The sequence below is a fragment of the Artemia franciscana genome, chromosome 3, assembly GCF_032884065.1.
Source record: "Artemia franciscana chromosome 3, ASM3288406v1, whole genome shotgun sequence".
Taxonomy (NCBI): domain Eukaryota; kingdom Metazoa; phylum Arthropoda; class Branchiopoda; order Anostraca; family Artemiidae; genus Artemia; species Artemia franciscana.
Window position 1 is genome coordinate 16,370,406 of NC_088865.1, and position 24,301 is coordinate 16,394,706.

Sequence of the window (24,301 nt, forward strand, 5' to 3'; positions counted from 1 at the left end):
TGTGTCGGCTTGCCTTTAATTGGTTGATTAAATAAGCCGTGGCTTTTTGACTTAAATATAAAGAATTGTCATTTTATTCATATTAGCAAAATGAATCCTTTTCAATTCTATTTTCTTTGAAGCCATCCAATCCTCTTTGTAAATAACGAGTGAGATTTTTTATTTACGGTGAACTAAATTTCAGCACCCATGCTAAGAAATCTGTGGCTAGTTAAGTATAACCTTTCCAATTCGTCTCCTAAAGCCATAAGCCTTCCGTGCGATGGACTTGTTGGTTTTAAGCTCGAAGCTATAATTTCTATATCCTCCCTATATTAAAAAAAGCATACAACAGTTTTGAAAGACGTGCCACCAAACTTATATCCAGGAGGTCGAAGGTTTTCTACCCTTGAAGACTAGCAAACCTAGCTCTCCAGACAATTTTATAAAGAAGAAATAGATATGATTCTATGCAGCCAATAATAACCTATGAGCTCAGCTATGCGAGAAACGGACAATCAAGATAAACTGATAATTTCCCAAATGCTGAATTTGTTCTAACGAGTTTTAACGTGGGAATTAATAAAGATGACCTTATCCGTTATGGTTTGGACTTTTTGATGGCACTGAAATTTTCAAAGTGAAGCATAATCTTTGAAGTAAGATTTTAGCAAATGACTGGGTCTTTAAGTGGTTAGGAACTAATGCAAAACTGAATAATCTGAAAACATTTTTGACCCTTTCAGCAAATATCATGCTAATACTACCTATGTCCCCAATTTCATATTTTACCACCCAGCCGATGTACCCTATATTCCAGAAATGACTTACTCTCACCCCTCATCTAAAGGTAATACGTATGAGCAACTTCTTCATGTCGTTTCAACTCAGTTGGCTGGTTACATTGAATACTTTCCTAAGCTTTCATCAGGTGCGATGGTGAATTCTATAATCTCTGATGACAATAAACATGATGAATCTGTTGCAATAAACAAGTTACCTGCTGAAGTGAAAAATCCAGCAAGGTGTAAAAAATTACTTGATAAGCTTTCTGATCATGATTCAATGACTAGTCTCTAGGCAAATCGGGAAAAATTAGTGATTAAGCTGGATAAAACCGTCTTCAAAGATTTCTGTAATGTCATACCAAACATATTAGAAAATGCTACTGCAAAAGTCATCGCTTGTAAGTACCTTAGCTTGCTGTCTATTTCGACGCTTACTTTGATGTTTTGCTTTTTAAAGAGTGCCCTGGAGTCGAAGAGACTTTGAGGTTCAGGAGCTCTTGTGCTGTAAAACAAAGTTTTGCTAATGCTCAATCGTTGGAGCTGTTACTAAGAGATGGTATGAAAGTCAAAAAACTTTCGTCTGCAAGTGACAATCATTACAATTATGGGTAGCATAAATAAATTGAAAAAAATCATTGAAATTACAATCTAAAATATCATAGCAATGGATTTATTGTTGCCACATCCGATTTTATTTATTGGAATTTTTGAGTATATATAGGTTAGAAAAGTCATAATAGTGAAAAAATGTAGGATAACTGTAAGAAATATATGATGGCAACAAATTTATTTTCCATAAAAGAAAAGAAAAAGGAAACATTAAAGGGATTTACATTTAGATTATCTCAGAATAGAACAATCATCAAAGGATAAAAGAAAAAAAAGAATTAGACAAGAAGTAGAGTAATTTGTTTTTGGAATAATATACCTATCTATAAAAAACCCTCTTTCAACGATCATTTTCGGCAATATTTAAGAGTGGTTTGCAGGACACTCCTAGTTTTTCGCTAAAATTCTGTAGAGTTCTTTTGTAGCATAGTTGAAATTTTTTTATAGTATTTTCATTAGCGTTTCTATCTTGGAAATTTGCTCTGGCCTTCAAAACAGAACTTAGAGATACCCATCAAAAAACGACAAGTATTCCAGCTTTGAACACTTCTCCGTCTACCCGATTCTATCACCAACACAAAAGCACTGTATACACAAATACGATGCTATTTCAACAAGAAAAAATCAATCAAATTGAAATTATGCTTTCTTTTCAGCATAAAGAAGACACAATTTTAAAAATTACGAGCATAAATGCACTCCTGTAAGTAATCAAACTGAAAGAATCGCTTTTCCAATTAACTGCACTATAATTATATTTGAAGTATTAGACTATTTTATTTATTTTATAATTATTAATCTATTAATTTAGCAGTATAGATTAAAGAGCGCAAAGATACTGCATTTCTTTTTCTAAGATAAAAAACAATGATGAATTCTAGAATTAGGATTATGAGCAAGATTGTCTTTCCAATTTATTCAATCTTTTTATCTGGGTCTCTTCTATAAAACCTAACTCTAAGAATATGAAGTAGTAAGTATATGATAAGCTATAAGAAAACGATATAATAAAGTTCTACTTAAACAAGTTTTTCAATTATTATTAAAATAAAGGAAAAATAAAATGTCCTGGATTCTTTATTTTTACTTTTCTTAGAATCCAAAAGCGGTTTCTTAGCTTAGGAAGGCCATACAATGAACAAAAGGAGCATACAGGCAATACAAGGAGCAAAAGGAATATACAGGCCACATAAGGATCAAAAGGAGCATACAGGTCGTAAAGGAGTAAAAGAGCTTGGATGAGCAGTAAATTCTTTTAGTGAGGGGAGAGCAAAAAAGATAATTTATTCCAAAAATGTAAAGAGTTCTGTTTCTTTTAAAATTTGAGAAGGGGAGAGAAAGGAGCAAAAGCAAGAATTTCACGGATAATTTAATGAATTTAAGATTGAAAACCCTTGATTTTTATTTGCATTTTACAATTACTTGATGCCTGTTATGTTGCAACGATTTTTTATGTAAAAATAAACGCCATTACACAAAAAGACGGCAACAGCAAACAGTCTTCCACAGAGTTCGTTATGAATTACTGCACAGCTCTAAAATTCAACATAGAAAAGGAAAAGGACGTCAATCGATTGGAGATACAAGACAAGGAAAGAAGTGATAAAAAGAAAAAAAGAACAGCTCTAAAACTTAAAGCCGACCCTATATATAGAGGACAAAATTAAAATCTGCGTTTGTTTTAGCCATCCTTCGTTTTTAGTTCTACTAAGATGTCCTCACTAGAGGATCATTGGTTGATATTAAACAAGAATGGAGGACAATAAAATCATCAAAAAGATCTTATTGTCTTTTGCTAGGCAAGAACAAAGCATTGGGCAGCAAACAGAACTTTACTGAGTTAAGTAACTGGTAGATGAAACCGAGAATCCCTAGAAAAGTACAGTATAATCTGTATTTAAGACAGGGAAAGGCTAAGGAATTCCGGCCAGGATAAAAAGTTTAGAAAAGATACAAAATGTTAAAAAGGGAGCTATAGAACAAGCAAATAGCTAGAAGAACTCATCATATAGGGAACGGGAACCGTATAGTTAAAAAGTGGGTAAGAATTTTGCATCGTCAAGACATTTAACACGAACAAAACTTAATCTATGAGCCACTAAATATTAATTAGCACATTTTCAAAATAAAACAAAAAACAACCATTAAGTAAAAGCATGAGTTCATTTGATCTGCAAAAAAAATAATGTCGTTAGTCATGCGCTTGGACGGTGAAAGAATAGAAAAGAATTTTAGCAAAGCAGGGTAAATAATTATCTCGATTCCACAGAGTTCGTTAGGAATTACTTCTCAGCTCTAAAATTCAACCTAAAAAAGCTCGTTTTGGCCATCCTTCGTTCTTAGTTCTTCAAAGATGTCCTCGCTTTTATGCTTATAATGTGTTTTATTTTGTTGTACTAAAAATGTAGTTTTAACTGAAAAAAACGCCTTACAAGCCTTAGCCATATTGATTAGCAACTACAGATACAATTTCAATCAACCACATAGAATTTCAACCACAACAAAAATGGAAAGGATGCCTACTTGGAACCTCAAAAATTTGCCTGATTTTGAAAAAGGTGGGAAATAACCCTAAAGCATCAAGTGATCCTTATAAAAATCTCACCATCAGACCCAGGGTATCAGAGAACCCTCTTGTAAAGGTTTCAAACTCTTATAAACAAAAATGTGATTTTTTCCCGAAAGAAAGATCACAGAAGGATATTTATTATTTCATTTTAAAAATGTTTACTACTCATACTACAACTGTTGCTACATAATAAACAGAGGGCATTACGCTGAAGCCTTCAAGGAACATTTAGACGGACGTTGAACTAAATCAAAACGAACATTTATCATGAATATTGTCAAAAGGGTGACAAATTAATACCTAAAAAACGCCTCGAATTATTAAGTTAGACCTTTCAGGGTCTAAATAGTTCAGACGTCTCTCTGTGACCAAAAGAGGAAATAATAAGAGAAAATGAGAACAATAACCAACGCCATCTAGCTAAAAACAATCAACATCATACAAGTTTCATCAAAATACTTATTTTTTAAATGTTGTCTTTTCTTTTGCCTTAACCTTGATCAGTGATGATTGAGGTATTTCTCCCCAAAAAATAGGCCCATCTGTGTCGCGTTTGTTCTTTAACTAACATAGTCCTTCCCAAACATACTTCTTCAACCGTCCCTTTTCATGAAAAAATATACCTCAGACCCCCCTGCGGATTATTTACTTTCAAATTTCAAAATCAAATAAACAGAAAACAGTAAAAACATAATACATCTACTTTTTCCGTAAATCAAACTAAAGAAAGCAGGGAATCAGAAAAGTCGATGCTATTACTAAAACAATTTTTATTATAAAGGATAACAAAGTAACAAAATTATCTACATTTGTAAATATTATTAGATATTATTATTTATTAGATATTATTGTTATTAGATAATTATTTGTTTTTTGACAAAATCTTTAAACTAGCTGTCGAACTTAGAATAGAAAAGTAATACAAAACAGTTCAAATATGCAAAATCATCTCATTGAGGAAGATGAAACTTGTTTGCTGCTAATTTAGCTAGACTTGGGGCAATAGTAGTCTTATGACACCTGTCCTATTCTGAAAAATCATTTTTTTTGTGTATTTGAAAATTAAAAAATAAAATAAAATTACAAAAATAACAAAAAACCAGAAGATAATGGTCCAACATTAAAAAACGTCTTGTTTTCAGACTGACAAGTTTTTTCAACTGAAAGTAAAAAGCAACATTAAAAATTAAAACAAACAGAAATTAATACCTAAATGAAGGGGATTGTCCCCTCCTCAACGCCTCGCTCTTTACGCTAAAGTTTTTTAGTTCTTGGAAAGAGCGTCTTGCTGTTCTAATTAAACGACCCGTGTTTCAGGAGTCATTCTTAAAAAATTGCAACAAAATTCAAACTTAAGAGTAAAGAGAGGTTTTGAGGAGGTGGCAACCCCATTCACAGACAGAATAATTTTGGTTCGTTTAAATTTTTAATGTCACTTCTTACTTTCAGTTGAAAAAAAACTTGTCTTTTTACTATATTTTTGAATAATTTCAGAAAATATGACCCCATCTCCACGGAGCCCCCTTACTATGAAATTATTCTCTAGATAATTCAATACCCCGGACAATTACTTTTAATACCCCGGACAATTACTTTTAACCACTCCTCGTGTAAAATTGAGACGGAAAAGAGAAAGCAAGCTAAATAAAATGAATTTTATTTAAGTTTTGAATTTTATTAAGAATTTTTATTTAAGAATTTTACGTAAGTACGATTTGTTAAAAATGAATTGCATTTTATGTCAAAAATGAAGTTTTTTTTTTAGCAGTACTTAGCCATTATGAAATAGACAGACCCCTAAATTAATGGCAAATAAACTTATTTGTAAATACTATATGTTTAAGATGAAGTGTAATTTATGGTAGAAAAAATGATTTTTAACTGTTCTTAGCTATTATGAGATAGCTAGGTCCCATAATTAAGGGCTTATAAACCTATTTGTATATTTGGTTCATGCAGAAGAAAGTATATTTTATGAAACAAATAAAAAAAACTTAGATGTCCTTGGCTATTTCTATATAGAAAGACCCCTAAATTACGGGCCTATAAATTTATTTGTAAGTACAATTGTATAATTGAAGTGTTTTTTTCTGGTAGAAACAACATTTTTTTAACAGTCCTTAGCTAATACGAGATAGCCAGGCCCATTAGTTAAATCCCTATAACCTTATTTGTAAGTATGATTTATTTACAGTAAAGCATATTTAAGGTAAAAAATAAATATTTTTAGCCGTCCTTAGCCATTAAGAAATAGCCGGGTCCCTAAATTAAGGGCCAATAAACTTATTTTTACGTACGATTTGTTTAAAATGAAGTGTATTTTTTGGTAAAAATTAAATAAATACAATTTTCTTCTTCGCAAAAACTGAAAGTAAGGAACAGCATTAAAACGCATTTGTGATAGCAGCCCACAACAAATTGCAAAAGGGTACTAGAAGGGTAGATTTGGGTGATTTGGCAGTAAATGGGCCCAGAGAGGGGCAGATTTTCCTAAGGTAAACTTTAACTCTTTAAATGGTCAATATCAGTAACACTTAAAGGAGTAAATATTTTTAAGCGGGCCAATGAGCATATAAGGATTGGTGCTACTATTTTACAGTATGATACAGAGTTTGAGGAGGGAGATGTAAGGATAAAAACAGGGTAGCATATTCAGTGAGGGCTCCGTCCATTGAATCAGTGAAACACTGGGTATGACTTCTTTTCGAGCTTGCTAAAGAGGCTAATTCAGTTCCACATTTTTTCTATAGTACATATTTTTCGTGGAGAGGGGAGGGGGACAAGCTACTATTATCTAATGTGTCAGTCTAGATTCCACACCAAATTAATATCAAAGCACTCTTTTAAGCACTATAAGCGTCATGAGTATCAATCTGTGGAGACATTTTCGGGCGACAATGCCATCTTGTGATTCAAGAATTTTTAGAATTCACTAATGGCAAGATAACGTTAGTTTACGAGGACAAACTCACATATGGACATGATACATCAAATTTAAATAGTGTCAAATAACATGAAGCCATTGCTGCTTCTTTTGCATATGGAAAAAGAGACTCGAGAATACGATGCAATTGGTAGATTTTTGAAGCATTGGGCGGGAAAGATTTTGTGGTTGCAGCCATGATTGCACTTATTAAAACTCATAATTAGTTAATTTCATAGGTGGGCAATACAGCCTATCCAATGACCCTTTAATCAGAGGACAAGTTGGCCATTATAAATAAGAAAATGTATTCAGTGTCTGAATTGAAATTTATTGAGAGTCCAGGACAGACACCAGTTCACGCTCATGATCATTTACACAATCTTAATTTATCGTGGTAATAACTTTCTCGGACTGGCCCATAAATCTTGTAATTTAAGTATTAAGCAATAGTTATTCTACCGGTTAACATACACAATTCCAACTACGATTTGAAATTCATACTGCCAGCGTTGGCACGTTTGCAGAGAGATGAGGTTGAATATGGCACATGATGGATGGTTCTATTTCTTATAATATCTTACCCAAATCTTCTTAGAAGCTGCTACATTTAGATTTAAAATGGTAAACAAAACATTATTATAATACGTGCTCGAATATGATCCGTTCTTTAGATTCCTATTTTTTCCCCTCAAATCTGTAAGTCTATGAATTCCAGCACAGAAAAGCAATGATTTTAATAGTTTTCCCCTCCTTAAACAGCGCTCTCCAGATGATGAAATGCTTGATTTGTTAGTGCGTAAGGACATATATATATTTGTTAATGTGTAAGGGATTTAATTCTTAAAATTAGCAAAGAGAAAAGAGGTTTGACCACCGCTGTGAATAAGAACTTATTTGTAGAGAAGTACTTGAGAGGAGGGTATGTTTTCCATGGGAATCGTATCATGGAAACTGACCCGACCGGAAAACGCACCTGTGAAAAATTTGACATAGTTTTTCGGAATAGATAGATAGATAGCTAAGTGTATTTCAAAAACCCGTGGGCCATATACACACAAAAATATAAATAAATAACAAACAAGCAAGGAAATTAACAACAGTACGAACACGCACAAAAAAACAGAATTCAACACAAAAAATAACCTAATCTAACTACAAAAGAAATTAATCATATAAAACTTTTTCTTCTTAATAAAGATTTATCTATATATGCTCCCACTCGAAATATTGTGTCTATCTTCATTACTCTTAGTTAACTTCAACCAGAATCTAAGCATTAAAATATACCTACGTAGCTTTAAAGAAAACAGGCCCATATCACCTTTCAGAATCTGTGAATGAGTTGTCTGATGTAGACCAAACACTCTTGTATAATACTGGAGCTGAAGGGACTCCAGTTGCTGTACCGTTTCTCCACCCCATATCTCTGCTCCATATTCTATCACGGGTAAAATTTTTGTGTTAAATATTCTTTTATGCATTTTTAGGTTTTTGATCCCCATTATCGTCGGGTTTCTAAATATAGCTGACATGGCCACCCTACCTCTCTTAATTATTTCATCAACATGACTCCTTAGGCTTCCATTTTCCGATAAGATAAAGCTTAAATATTTTATTCTTTTACTTATAAATAGTTCTTATTATTGAATTTAAATGCATATTTTTCATCGTCCCCAACCTTCCTTTTTTAAAAATAACAACTTCTCTCTTTTCAGTATTCAGCCTTAACTTTTTTATATGCAAATAATATGAACTTATTTCAGATGTCGGTAATGTCTCACTACTCTTTGCCATGTGGGAACTATAAATGGCTTAACAGTCTTTGCGATCCAAATTTTTCCGTATATTGCCACTGTTGAGATGAATGGGCCACAAGGATAGCTTTTTAAATTGATAGTGAAATGCCTTTTGAACTCCATGACTCGGTAAAGAATTTTATTTTCCTGTGTAAAAACAGATCGGTGTCTGAGGACCCCCTGAGTCTACGTTAAAGGATGGGGGTATGTTCTGGAAACCTTCAAAACAAAAATTAATTGCCAACCTTCGTCCGAAACGGAATATTTTTTTTACACCAAGTTCTTTGGAGATGGATGCTAGGAAACAGTTTCAAGGTCACAAAGATTCATAAAGCCAAATAATCTGACCAATAGCCCTACATGAAAATTTTAGTGATACCTCCGTCATTAAAAGTTCTTAAGCACACAACGAAGGTTGAAAAAAAATATCTTTAAGCTCATTTTCAGTTCAGCCTTCGGTAAGAGGTGCGAGAGTGTAAGGAATGGCAGTTGCTGTGACGTTGTAAGCGACTCAAAGGAGTGTACTTAAATTACTGTTGAGCTGAGCTTTACATTGTTTTCCAGCATAGGCTCAAATATTGTCCTTTTACATAGAAAAGAAAAAAGAAAATTTCGTTAAATAAAAATATAGCCACTGGCGTGGCCATTTTATATGTTCCAAAAAAAAAACTCGTGTTTTGATTTCATTAAAATATGTGTAGGCTCAAATAGCTGAGGGAGGGGAACCTCGAGTATATTATGGAGACACTGATTCACTACTGTTAAAAGTTAAAACAGACACTATATACGATGATTTGGGAAATTAGCTCTCGTATGGACTTTACCCACTGGAAAGTCCATTTACCGGGAGCTAGTTAAGCACCATGCCCAAATAAAGTTTTATTTGTAAAATCTGAGACGCGGAGTGATGATTTTCCACGCTGTTCTTGCAGGTTCGAATGTGTACTCTGTGCAAACACACGATGAGAAAATTCACACACTCTCTAAGAAAGTACCAATACTCTATGTGAAGGAGAATTTTGGTGTAACTGTTTATAGAAACTGTGTAGAAAATAATCTAGTTCCAAGAGTGAGTCAGGGCAATTTGCTCTTTAAAATTTAAAAACTACATGATTAGACTAGAGAAAAATCCCAATTCCATATCGGAAAAAGTCAGTGTTTGCGCGGATGGTGGGAAAGTCCTACATGGACACTACTTTACTTCGAACCGAGATGAATTTGTCAAATACAGGCAACATCTTGGTCTGGAATAAATTCAGTAGTAGGTGGGACGGGGTTCTTTTTTTCATTCCACCAGTGCTTTTTTTACATGTGTATGTTTATTCCGTGTAAGGCAGAGTTTTTATTGTTGTTTTTTTATGTGTCGGTACATTTTTCTATATCTTGACATTAAGTGTTTAATATTATACTATTATTTACCTGGAATCTGCCACTGCCTAGCTCCGTCCTTTAGCCACCGAGACGACCACCGTGCTTTACAAGGTCCCCTTTCAAGAACTTTAATATCGTATCGCTGTTTATTTCTCTCCTAAGTGTCTATTTTATCTAAATAAAAATGTTTGTTGTTTTCCCAAGTGCCTACTGTGATATTAAAAATAAATGTGATATTCGAATGTCATTATATTTTTTGTAGTCAATTTTTGCCAATAAAGAAACCATTTATAATTCTTAATTTTTGATTCTCAAACATAGGAAATTAATATTTATTCAACGGATTGAGGCATTTTAGAGTTAGTTGTATTTTAAAATTGAGAAGAGCAAACTCTACATTCAGATCGTTTCTTTGTCGGCCATCAATATCTGGCAAAACAAGATTTTTAACGAAAATCCTTCAATATCGTAAAAAAATATTTTATAAAATTCGAAAAATATCTGCTATTTTTATAGTGTGTGGCAAGAGTCGTATGATAAAATAAAGACCATTGCACCAGACACAGAATTCATACAAAGGCTTGATGTATTTAACGTTATTGAACCAAACTATTTAACTGAACCAAATAATTTATCTGAATCTATTGAAGAATGGTCTCAAGAGATGATACAATTATTCAAGGTCCAATCTCATCATGAAAATATATCTGTAAAAGCTGTCCTCCCCAAACTCTTTCATCAGAACAAATTTATGAGGTCACTTGCTTTGAATTGTACTAAATATATTACCTACAGGACTGTTCGTGATTAAAATTCCCTCACAAGTTTAAATAACAAATATATCCCTGTGAGTCGAAATTTCTACTCTCAGCACACACTCAGGCTTAAAATAGACCTATAGTTACATTGTGCTGTATCTCAATCAGAAAACACCCAAGCATTTGACTGTAGTCACCAACATTTTTGACAATAAAATTACCCTATTTTTATCAGTGAACAGTAAAAGGTCATTAGTTGACATCAAGTTGCTGAAGAAACTACAAGGAAACTGACATTTATTTTACGTCCTAGGTAATTCCAAACCAAGGCTTACGCTCAAAGATGAGGTTGACTAAGAATTCATTAATCTCTTATCAGAGCTTTGTTTAAATTTAACTGAGAGTGATGTTCTGCTGCTAGAAGTATTTTAGGAACAGACAAAGTTAAATTGTTCACTAGTGCGTGCCATAGCAGGCAAAAACAAGGGGAAGAAATTTAAAAGGAAGTGTCCTTCAAGTAGGCAGTATCTTCTTTGCACTTATACAGCCGTTAATTACTGGACTTTTAAAAACTATTTCCTAAAAAATGGCTAATCCCTACAAGCTGACACCATATAATGGTTTTTCAGTTTGACAACAACACATCTGAGATTATCAATACAGCATAGACGTCCATAATCAAAACATATTAAATTCCTTGGTTCCGCATTGCCAACTTTTTGCCATTAAATGCATAAACAGAATCCTCTAAGTTAACAATCTTAAACCAAACAGACTACGCTGAATGCAGATATCGAGCACAAAAAAAAAAAACGAAAAAGCCATAAATATGAGTTGCGCAACTCTCATTTAACTCCCCCAAACAACTAGCGGTGTTGGCTCTTTAATGAATACGGAACATATTTTCAACAGAAATTATTCTTTCTCCGATGGTTTTTCAACATATTTGAGAGAATGAATTATTTTAGTCATTTCATAATATTATTATTTCGCCATTAGTAAGCATATAGATACGGTAAATTCTGGCATTTCGACAAGCAAGATCGGCTTTCCAACTTTTATCAAGGTTCACTCTATATATAAAAAAGCCTAGCTACATTTTTTTTAAGTTTAGCATTAATCCGAAAATATAAAATGGTGGGTCCAGAAACAGATCTGTCGAAACTGTTTTTGAGAGATAACCACAAAACCAGTTTTCCTTTATGACATCCCCATCTTAAAAGGGGATGTTTAAACTTATAAGTATCCAACACATGTTCGTGTATAATAAGTGATTTTCATTAATTGTTTTGATGAACGCCGTTTTGTATTTTATCTGTCTTGTACTCCGTTCCTATGAACTATCCCTAACTCTAGGATCAACAAGTAGTTTGCAAGAATGCAAAGAAGCAATATTTTATTGATTTAATTTCTGGTAAAATAAGGGAAAAAAACTGGTCTTGAATGTTGAGTCAGGAAGGGGTTCCTTGGCAGGAGCAGAGGCCTCATAATTGCACAGCTTCAATGAGCAGTAAATTCGTTAGGTGAAGGATGAGCAAAAAAGGATATTGATCAGAAAATTTTTTTAGGGTTCTATTTTTTTGTAAAATATGAAAAGGTGAGAGAAAGAAAAATACACGCGAATTTTACTGAGATTCTATTTAACTTAAGGTTTAGAACCCTTGATTTTTTATTTATTTAAACTTTTAAATTATAAGAAACCAGTACTGTTGCACTGTCTTTTTATGTAAAAATAAGCGTCTATACACAAAAAGACGAATGCAACAGAAAACAGGCTTATACAGAGTTCGAAATTTACTGCCCAGCAGCTACTTCATTACCTAGAAAAAAAGAGGAACGTCAATCATTTACAGACAATAAATACTATGTTTTTCCGACCTAAAAAATTTATAAAGGGATAAATTTTGAAGACTGGCTAAATATATTACAAGAGCGAAATCCTCAAGGTGGTTGGGATACTAGGTCAAGACCTTTTTTCCCTTACTATTAACAAATCCTTAGACTTTCCTGGCTCATTTTGTTATGTAGAAAAGCACAGAGACAAATGCGTTCCTTCAAATTCAATTAGCAAATACAAGAAAAATGTTTATAAATGAAAATGTATATAAAAGCTCCATTTGATAAAGTTGATCCACACCATATTTCAAGAATTTCTGTGTAATTATGGATCATTAAGTACCATCTATTAAAAGATGAGGCCGTGAGTCGTTATAAGCATAGATGAATTTTTGGAGAAGAATTTTCTGGGGAAAAACTTTCCTGGGTAAATAAGGTTTAATTTGAAAAGTCAAGAATTCAGAAAATAAAATAAGTTTGGTTTTGTAAGACAAGATTTTATTCCAACAAAACGGCTATCACAAGCCCAAAAGGGCCGAATTCACTCTTTAGTGTCAGTATAAAAAGAGCGCTAAGAGTTCATATGGCGCTTGTGACGAAGTCTGAAGAGCCAAGAGAACATATGGCATGAGCTCTAGCAAAATTCTAAGAATCAATATTTTGATTTAAAGGAAATCAGAGGCTTAATAAAGGTCAGGATTTAAAATAAGAGCTTTAAGACACGCGCTACTTCTAAATTCATTAAGATCTGATCACCCATTTGTACCAAGTTTCATGCCACCTGGTTTTATCTCTCCTCTCTGTGAGTTTTCCAAGATTTCCTTTTGTCCCCTCCAACTCCCCCCAGTGTAACCAGATCTGTTTGGAATTTAAAATAAGACCTGAGACATGAATTCCTTCTAAATATCAAATTTCATTAAGATCCAGTCACCCGACCCTAGGTTAAATTACCTCGATTTTTCTAATTTTTTCGAATAAACAACCGCCCCCCCCCCAACTCCCCACAAAGAGAGCAGATTCAGTCTAGTTGTGTCAATCACGTATTTAAGACTTGTGCTTATTTTTTCCAGCAAGTTTAATCCCAATCTCTCCACTGTAGGCGTTTTCCAAGATTTCCTGTTTCCCCTCCAACTCTCCCCAATATCACCGGATACGGTCAGGATTTTAAAATAAGACCTCTAAGACACAAGTTCCTTCTAAATATCAAATTTCAAAAAGATCCCATCAAGCATTCATAAGTTGAAAATATTTCTTTTTTCAATCTTTCCTCTCCCTCCATCCATCCCTCCAGATGGTCGAATCGGGGCAAAGACTATTATAAAGTCAATTTGAGCAGGTCCCTGACACGCCTACCAATTTTCATCGTCCTAGTACATCTAGAAGCACCAAACTCGGCAAAACACTGGAAATCCACCCAACTCCCCCAAAGAGAGCGGATCCGGTCTATTTATATCAATAATGTATCTAAGACTTGTGCCTATTTTTCCCACCAAGTTTCATCCTGATCTCTCTACCCTAAGCGTTTTCCAATATTTCCAGGTCACACTAAATATCAATTGTTTGACCCCAAAATTGCATACTTCCAAAAAAGCTTTTGCACACTTTTTTGAATTATTTTTTTTTTAATTTCCTCTCACTTTAACTTCTTTCACAACAAAAAGACCTTACATTTATTTCAGGGCTCCTGAATTTGTAATAAGGACATATTAAGGTCTTTTTGGTATGGTTGATGATTGCTAGGGCGTTCAGAACTAATGAAATACTGCCACTTCTATTTATCTTAGCCCAAACCAAAATGTTTTATCTTGTTTATATTGAACTACAGTTTATTCTTAGCTGCCCAATTTTAAATACATCAGTCTGTTAATCTTCAGTCAATGTTATCTTGTGAGACAAGATAACATGTCTGGAATATGATTTTTGATTTTTAAAGCCAGGTAAGGCCTTGAGGTAAAAGTCACTTCAAACTTTAAAGCAAAACCTTTAAAAATAAAAAAACTCGTTGCACTTATACAGCTTTTGAAATTGCAAACAGGTACATTTGCGAAAAGAGGACATGCATATTCCATGACAGGTCTGATGCACGAAATGAAAAGTGGCAGAATAGACTCATCAGGGAGAAGACTTTTGCATCTTAGGATAACTCCTAACTTCTTAGAGAAAGAGGATCTAATTTTACTGAGTTGCTCAGTCCATGAGAGTTCCGAAGAGAAATTTGCTCAAAGTAGGCAAAGTGTATCAACTCGCATTATTGCCTCTCCTTTGAAGACGAAATCAGGATGAGCCCTCATATTAAACGCCTTAGAAAGTAGGAGCTCTTCCATTTTTGGTGCGTTAAAACTTTCAAGCCATGCATCTGCCCACGCCTCGATTCTCTCCAGGTCAACCTGGAGTTCCTTATGGGGTTTGCTGGGATCGTCATCTTTTGCAATTGATGTTTTTGTTGTCGTGTCATCAGCAAAGTGGTGAGGTTTCTTCACAAGGTTGTCCCCTATATCGTTTACGAATACCAAGAAGAGTTGGCCCAAGAATACTTCCTTGGGATACTCCTGATAAGATTGGATGTGCTTTTGATATGAAGCCGTCGAGGACAACTTACAATGATCCTTGACAAAAAAAGTCAGCAAGCACCTCATTTAGTCGAATATCAATTCCACAGGCTTTCAGTTTACAAAGAAGTCCCTTTTGCCATACACGATCAAAGGCTTTCGCGATGTCAAAGGAGAGAAGGCAAATATCGTGACCCTGAGAAACGAGCTCAACCCACTCATGATTTACAGCGCAAATGAGTGTATGTCATCAAAGAAAAACTGAAACAAAAAACCAAAAAATAACAAGAACAAGAAACTAAGCCAGAAAACAAAGGTGAAAGACGTTTTCTTGTCTTTGTTTTTCTGTTCCTTTTTTTTTAATAGTGAAAAATGATATTTGATCTTTAGCAGCTAGAAAAGCAAAAAAAAAAATATCTTAACTTTTGGGGAAACAATTTTTTTTCAAATTTGTAATTTACACACAAAAAACAAGAGCTAAGAGCTCATAAAGCACTTGTGGCGAGGCAAGAAGAGCTAAGAGCCAAGAGCTCATATGTTCTGAGCCCTAACAAAATTCTAAGAATCAATAGATTGATTTAAAAGGAAGAACAGAGGCTTAATGCCGATCAGGATTTAAAATAAGAGCTCTGAGTCACGATGTCCTTCTAAATATCCAAATTCATTAAGATCCGATCACCCACTCGTAAGTTATGAATACCTCATTTTTTTCCAATTTTTCCTCTCCCTTTAGCCCCCCAGATGGTCGAATCTGGGAAACGACTTTATCAAGTCTATTTGTACAGCTCCCAGACACGCCTACATATTTTCATCGTCCTAGCAAGTCCAGAAGCACCATACTCGCCAAATCACTGAACCCCTCCCCCCAACTCCCCTAAAGAGAGCAAATCCAGTACGGTTAAGTCAATCACGCATCAAGAACATTTGTTTCTTCTAATCACCAGGCTTCATCCCAATTCTTCTACTCCAAGCGTTTTCCAAGATTTCCTATTTCCCCCTCCAACTCCCCCCCCCCCAATGTCAACAGATCTGGTCAGTATTTAAAATAACAGCTCTGAGACATGAAATCCTTCTAAATATCAAATTTCCTTAAGATCCAGTCACCCGTTCTTAAGTTAAAAATACCTAAGTTTTTCATTTTTTCCAAATTAACACCCCCCAGCTCCTCCAAAGAGAACGGATCCGTTCCAATTATGTCAATCACGTATCTAGAACTTGTGCTTATTCTTCCCATCAAGTTTTATCCCGATCTCTCAAATCTAAGTGTTTTCCAAGATTTCTGTTTCCCTCATCCAACCCCCTATGTCCCGGATCCAATTCGAGTCGAAAATGGAGCACCTGAGACGTAAGATCCTTCTATATACATCAAATTTCATTAAGATCCGATCACCTATTCACAAGATAAAAATACCCCTATTTTCACGTTTTCCAAGAATTCCGGTTTTCCCCTCCAACTCCCCCCAATGTCACAGCATCTAGTTAGTCGGAATTGAAAATTAGAGCTTTAAAGCACAATATACTCCTAAATATCAAATTTCATTAAGATCTGGTCACCCGTTCGTAAGTTACAAACACCTCATTTTTCCAAATTACCCCCCCCCCCAACTCCACCAAAGAGAGCAGATCTGGTCCGGTTATGTCAGTCCGTATCTCGGACAGGTTTTTATTATTTTCATCCAGTTCCATCCTGATCTCTCCGCTTTAAGTATTTTCCAAGATTTATGGTCAACCCCAACTGCCCTCCCCCCCAATGACCCTGGATCCGGTTGAGATTTAAAATAAGTGATCTAAGTTAAGAGGTCCGAATCACTCCTTCGTATTTTACCCTACCAACTAGGTGTTGGGGTGGCGCGAAGCGCCCTATATATATATATATATATATATATATATATATATATATATATATATATATATATATATATATATATATATATATATTTATATATATATATATATATATATATATATATATATATATATATATATATATATATATATATATATATATATATATATATACCTCTGAATTATTTGTCTATATTATTTTTCTATTGTTTGGTAAATGACGACTTATACTTATTGACGACATGACTGCCTGTCCATGGATTATTCTTTATGGTTGATTGTGTGTGGCTATGCTGTTTGGCCTATGTGATTGTATGGATGAGTAGGGTTAAGGCCTCATTCAAGTGCTGGTCTATATTAATCAGTAATTTAGGAAAACAGTCTTCCTTTTCTCCTTTTTTTTTTCTTTTTTTTGTGTTTGTGCTGTTGCATTGGTGATTTCTCTTTTCAGGATATATATATATATATATATATATATATATATATATATATATATATATATATATATATATATATATATATATATACTAGCTGTTGGGGTGGCGCTTCGCGCCACCCCAACACCTAGTTGGTGGGGGCGCTTCGCGCCCCCCCCCAAGCCCCCCCGCGCGCGTAAGTCGTTACGCGCCATAATAGTTACGCGCCATTGTAGTTGTGTCCCTATGTCCCACCTTTGAATATAGATAGATATATATATATATATATATATATATATATATATATATATATATATATATATATATATATATATATATATATATATATATATATATATATATATATATATATATATATATATATATATATATATATATATATATGGTTTTAACTACGTAAAACTTGCGAATATACAACATTCTTTGCTGTCCCATTGTCTTTGCATATAAATAGATTGTCAGGTTTACCGACTCTTGAACATGCAACATATAATGGTCCATGGGAAAACAATCTGTATTCAGATCTATACCTCATGATTCTAATGATTGCCCTTGAGCTTTGTTGATGGTTATTGCTAATCGACCATTCCCTGTCCCGATGTCCCGGTCGTCATTTATATCCCCCTGTTTCCCCCGGTGTCCCCGTTGTAGTTGTGTCCCTGTGTCCCGGTCGTCATTTATATTCCCTGTGTCCCGGTCGTCATTTGTATCCCGGTGTCCCGGTCTGTATATACATTCGTTTTTTAGTTTTGTTTTTCTCCTTTATTTTTTTCCTTTTTTTTCTTTTTTAGTTTATTTAGATTTTTAGATTTTTTAGTTTTTTTATTAGTTTTTAGTTTTTTTTTCTTTTTAGTTTTTTTGTAGTTTTTACCTTCTTTTTAGTTTTGTTAGTTTTTTTTTTTACTTATGTCCTGGTCGTCATTTATACTCCCTGTGTCCCGGTGCTTTGTTGATTGCTAATCGAACATTCCTTTTGTCCTGGTCGCTTTCTCTTTGAGTGTCGTCATTTATTTTTTTCTTTTTTAGTTCTTTTAGTTTTTACCTTTTTTAGTTTTTTTTAGTTTTTTAGATGAAAATTTTTTTTAGTTTTTTCCTTTTTTTCTTTTTAGTTTTTTATTGGTTTTTACCTTTATTTTAGCTTATTTTTCAGTTTTTTCCTTATTTTTAGTTTTTTTTATTTTTTATTTTTTTAGTTTTTTACCTTTTTTTAGTTTTTTTAGTTTTTTTAGTTTTTTAGCTTTTTTACTTTTTTATTAGTTTTTAGTTTTTTTTTGTAGTTTTTGCCTTTTTTTAGTTTTTTCAGTTTTTTATTAGTTTTTTATTGGTTTTTACCTTTATTTTAGCTTATTTTTCAGTTTTTTCCTTTTTTTTAGTTTTTTTTTAGTTTTTAGTTTTTTTAGTTTTTTACCTTTTTTTAGTTTTTTTAGTTTTTTTTTAGTTTTTTAGCTTTTTTATTTTTTTTATTAGTTTTTAGTTTTTTTTGTAGTTTTTGCCTTTTTTTAGTTTTTTTTAGTTTTTTAGCTTTTTTATTAGTTTTTAGTTTTTTTTTAGTTTTTGCCTTTTTTTAGTTTTTTTCTTTTTAGTTTTTTTGTAGTTTTTACCTTCTTTTTAGTTTTGTTATTTTTTTTTTTACTTATGTCCTGGTCGTCATTTATACTCCCTGTGTCCCGGGGCTTTGTTGATTGCTAATCGAACATTCCTTTTGTCCTGGTCGCTTTCTCTTTGAGTGTCGTCATTTATTTTATTCTTTTTTAGTTCTTTTAGTTTTTACCTTTTTTAGTTTTTTTTAGTTTTTTAGATGAAAATTTTTTTTAGTTTTTTCCTTTTTTTCTTTTTAGTTTTTTATTGGTTTTTACCTTTATTTTAGCTTATTTTTCAGTTTTTTCCTTTTTTTAGTTTTTTTTATTTTTTATTTTTTTTAGTTTTTTACCTTTTTTTAGTTTTTTTAGTTTTTTTAGTTTTTTAGCTTTTTTACTTTTTTTATTAGTTTTTAGTTTTTTTTGTAGTTTTTGCCTTTTATTAGTTTTTTCAGTTTTTTTTTTAGTTTTTTATTGTTTTTTACCTTTGTTTTAGCTTATTTTTCAGTTTTTTCCTTTTTTTAGTTTTTTTTAGTTTTTAGTTTTTTTAGTTTTTTACCTTTTTTTTAGTTTTTTTAGTTTTTTAGCTTTTTTATTTTTTTTATTAGTTTTTAGTTTTTTTTGTAGTTTTTGCCTTTTTTTAGTTTTTTTAGTTTTTTAGCTTTTTTATTAGTTTTTAGTTTTTTTTTGTAGTTTTTGCCTTTTTTTAGTTTTTTTAGTTTTTTAGCTTTTTTATTTTTTTTATTAGTTTTTAGTTTTTTTTTTGTAGTTTTTGCCTTTTTTTAGTTTTTTCAGTTTTGACGTCACCTGATCCAGTTTTTTCAGGTGACGTCACCTGATCCACACATCCACAGACAGACAACTTATTTTTATATAGATAGATTTTTCCTTTTTTTTAGTTTTTTTTAGTTTTTAGTTTTTTTAGTTTTTTACCTTTTTTTAGTTTTTTTAGTTTTTTTAGTTTTTTAGCTTTTTTATTTTTTTTTATTAGTTTTTAGTTTTTTTTGTAGTTTTTGCCTTTTTTTAGTTTTTTTAGTTTTTTAGCTTTTTTATTAGTTTTTAGTTTTTTTTGTAGTTTTTGCCTTTTTTTAGTTTTTTTAGTTTTTTAGCTTTTTTATTTTTTTATTAGTTTTTAGTTTTTTTTTGTAGTTTTTGCCTTTTTTTAGTTTTTTCAGTTTTGACGTCACCTGATCCAGTTTTTTCAGGTGACGTCACCTGATCCACACATCCACAGACAGACAACTTATTTTTATATATATATAGATATACACATACTAGCTGTATATAAATATATACATATATTTATATGTATATAGATAAACCCTTCTACAAGAAGAAAGAAAAGGGGGGAAAACCCTCAAGAGCCATTGCAAGCACACAGGGAGTCGAATTAATGTTTCAGTTACAAGGTCTTCTTTTTACGAAAACAGGCAGCTAGTACGTCAACCAACCTAACCGTAGCAAGGATCAATCCCTTGGCCGCTATATTGTCAAGCAGATCACCGATCCACTTTGCTACCTGCTATAACTTAAAACGAACACTAGAAATTTTATTTTCCGTTGGAAAGTACACTTTTCCATTGCTCTAGGACCATTATTTGGATGCAACCTACCCTGGAAAAATACAACAACACAAACAAACAAAGAAACACGCATCCATGATCTCTCTTCTGGGAACAAAAAATGCAAAATACCAGATTTATGAATACAGGAGCTTGACACTTCTACAGTAGGGTTCTTTGATACACTGAATCTTATGATGTGATTTTCATCAAGATTTCTTGACTTGTAGGGGGTATTTTCACCTTTTTTCGAAAATCAGGCAAATTTTCTAAGTCTCGTAACTTCTGATGGGTAAGACTAAACTTCTAAGAAAACATAAACTTCATCATTAAAGTACGTGAAGAATGTGAAGATGCACAAAATTGTGGCGGGCCAATGCCTTTTCTGAGTACTTATTTTGCAAGATAACACGACATCAACTGGATCATGCATGTTCAAAAACTGTAGGATGTGATTTAAATTCTCATAGCGGGCGGAAGAGCAAGAAAAGGTAAAAAAAAAACGATAAATAATATGGCGTTGGACTTTAAAGTGCCTACCAGCGGTGCCTATCTCCGTTTCATGGCCCATCGGCCAGGGAATGCTATTGAAGCTGGGAACCAGCCATCCTTTACTTTCGCACACCCTTCCTGATTACCTTCCCCAGATTCCTAAAGGTGCACATTTAGAGCTGGATCGAACCAATATTTACGTACAGTATTGATTACGATTGTTTCCGAAACTACAAGACTGTACCCCACTTTCAGAAAATCATCTAAACCTATCTGCTTATCGGGTGATGCGAAAGAACTATTCAATCCGCTTTATAACGAGGGAAGTCTTTTACAAGAAAGTGTACAACTGTAAAGTATTTATCGACCCAACAACCGAGATTCATTTAAATGAGAGGGCACATCATTGTAAGGCACTCCTAAGACCCAGACTAGAGTCAAGACCAGCTAATAGCGAGCCAGAAGAGCTAATGGATTAGGACCAGCAAATATTTTCCATAGAACAGCCAATGGCAAGAAAAGTCATGATTAATAATACTACTACAAACAATTCTCAGCAGCAGCAAGCCGCCTGAGGTCAACAGAGCATCCCACGCTCCTTCTCAATCCCAGTCCATTCAAAGATTTCCTCCTTGCACCCTCCCAGGAAGTACCAATTTCCCTTAAACCATACCTTACGACGTCCTCCCACCCCAATGGGGGATAACCTACTTTTCGTTTGGCCCTAGATGGTTGGCCGACAAGGACAATCTGACATCCTTCCTTCAAAGAATGTGTCCTAGGCATCTTAACCTTTCTTTCATTATAGCCCTAGAAACAGGGATTGAAACACCTTTTTCGTACAACTTACTGTTTGAGATACGGTCAGTCAGTCAGTTACCCAAAACAATCCATAAGCAATTTCTCTTTTTAATTTTATAAATTTCAAATAAAACAAATAATGTTACTGTGATATTACGTATACATTATTAGAAATAAAAGTACAAAATAAAAAAACAAGAGCTAAGAGCTCATATGGCACTTGTGACGACACCGGAAGAGCCGAGAACTCATATGGTATTAAGCTCTAGCAAAATTCAAAGAATCAATAGATTGATTTAAAAGGAAAATTAGATGCTTAATGCCGGCCGGGATTTAAAATAAGAGCTCTGAGTCACGAAGTCCTTCTAAATATCAAAATTCGTTAAGATCCGATCACCCACTCGTAAGTTATAAATACCTTATTTTTTTTCTAATTTTTCCTCTCCCTTTAGCCCCCCAGATGGTTGAATCTGGGAAAATGACTTTACCAAGTCAATTTGTGCAGGTCTCTGACACGCCTACCAATTTTCATCGTCCCAGCACATCCAGAAGCACCAAACTCACCAAAACACTAAACCCCACCCCTAACTCCCCCAAAGAGATCAGATCCAGATCAGTTAAGTCAATCACATTTCTACGACATTTGCTTATTCTACCCACCAAGTTTCTTCCCAATTTCACCACTCTAAGTGTTTTCCAAGATTTCTGGTTTCCCTCTCCGACTCCCTCTAATGTCAACAGATCTGGTTGGGATTTGATATAAAAGCTATTAGACATGAGTTCCTTCTAAATATCAAATTTCATTAAGATCTGGTTATCCGTTCTGAGGTTAAAACTACCTCAATTTTTCTAATTTTTCCAAATTAACACCCCCCAGCTCCTCCAAAGAAAGCAGATCCATTCCAATTATTTCAATCACGTATCTAGAACTTTATCTTATTTTTTCCACCAAGTTTCATCCCAATCCCTCCACTCTAAGTGTTTTCCTAGATTTTAGGTTCCCCCCTCCAACTTCCCCCCCAATGTCACTAAATCCGGTCAGGACTTAAAATCAGCTCTGAGACACGACATCCTTCCAAACATCAAATTTCATTAAGATCTGATCAACCGTTCGTAATTTAAAAATCCTTCATTTTTTCTATTTTTTCCGAATTAACCAGTCCCAGCCCCCCCCCACCCTATATGGTCAAATCGGGAAAACGACTGTTTCTAATTTAATTTAGTACGGTCCCTGATACGTCCTAGCTTACCTGGAAGTACCTAACATAGCAAAACTGGGACCGACAGACCGACAGAATTTGCGATTGCTATATGTCACTTGCTTAATTCCAAGTGCCATAAAAACGGGCTTGGGAGTCTATTTTAACCTATAAATGGTTACCTTCGTCATATTCCCATGAACTTGATGAAATTAATGAGCTTGACTGGAATGATTTGTTGCATTCCGAAACAATGTCGTATTCTTCTTCTTCTTTATTCCTCTTCCTATCTGATATTTAAAAAAAAATCATAAGAAAAAATCTAAACAATAGTTAAAAAAATAAAAAATAATGATAGTAACAATTATTTATTCCTGCACACTCTTACAAATAGAAAAAAAGGGATATATATATATATATATATATATATATATATATATATATATATAAGTAAGTTGTTTCTTTGTGTGTCTATTGACTGACTTCATGTTCGAGTGTCGACTGACGTCATGTTTGTTGACTGACGTTATTATAAGGATTGAGCTGTATGTCGTCATGAAGTTGTTTGTCGACTGACGAAATTACAGACCGAGACACCGGGACACCGGGACACAAATGACGACCGGGACACAGGGAATATAAATGACGACCGGGACGCTCAAAGACAAATTACAGACTGGGACACCGGGACACAGAAAATATAAATGCCGACCAGGACACAGGGACACGACTACAACGGGGACGCCGGGGGCACAGGGGGGATATATAAATGACGACGGGGACACAGGGAATGTTTGATTAGCAATCACCATCAACAAAGCTCAAGGGCAATCATGACGTCATTATAAGATGACACTACAGGCCGGGACACCAGGATACAAATGACGACCGGGACTCAGGGAATATAAATGACGATTAGAATAATGAGGTATAGATCTGAATATGGATTGTTTTTCCCATGGACAGTTATATGTTGCATGTTCAAGAGTCGGTAAACCTGACAATCTATTTATATGAACAGACAATGGGACAGCGAAGAATGTTGTATATTCGCAAGTTTTACGTAGTTAAAAACAAATATATATATATATATATATATATATATATATATATATATATATAAAAATAAGTTGTCTGTCTGTCTGTGGATCAGGTGACGTCATGTTTCAGTGTCAGCTGACGTTATGAAATTAGTTGTCGTCATTTT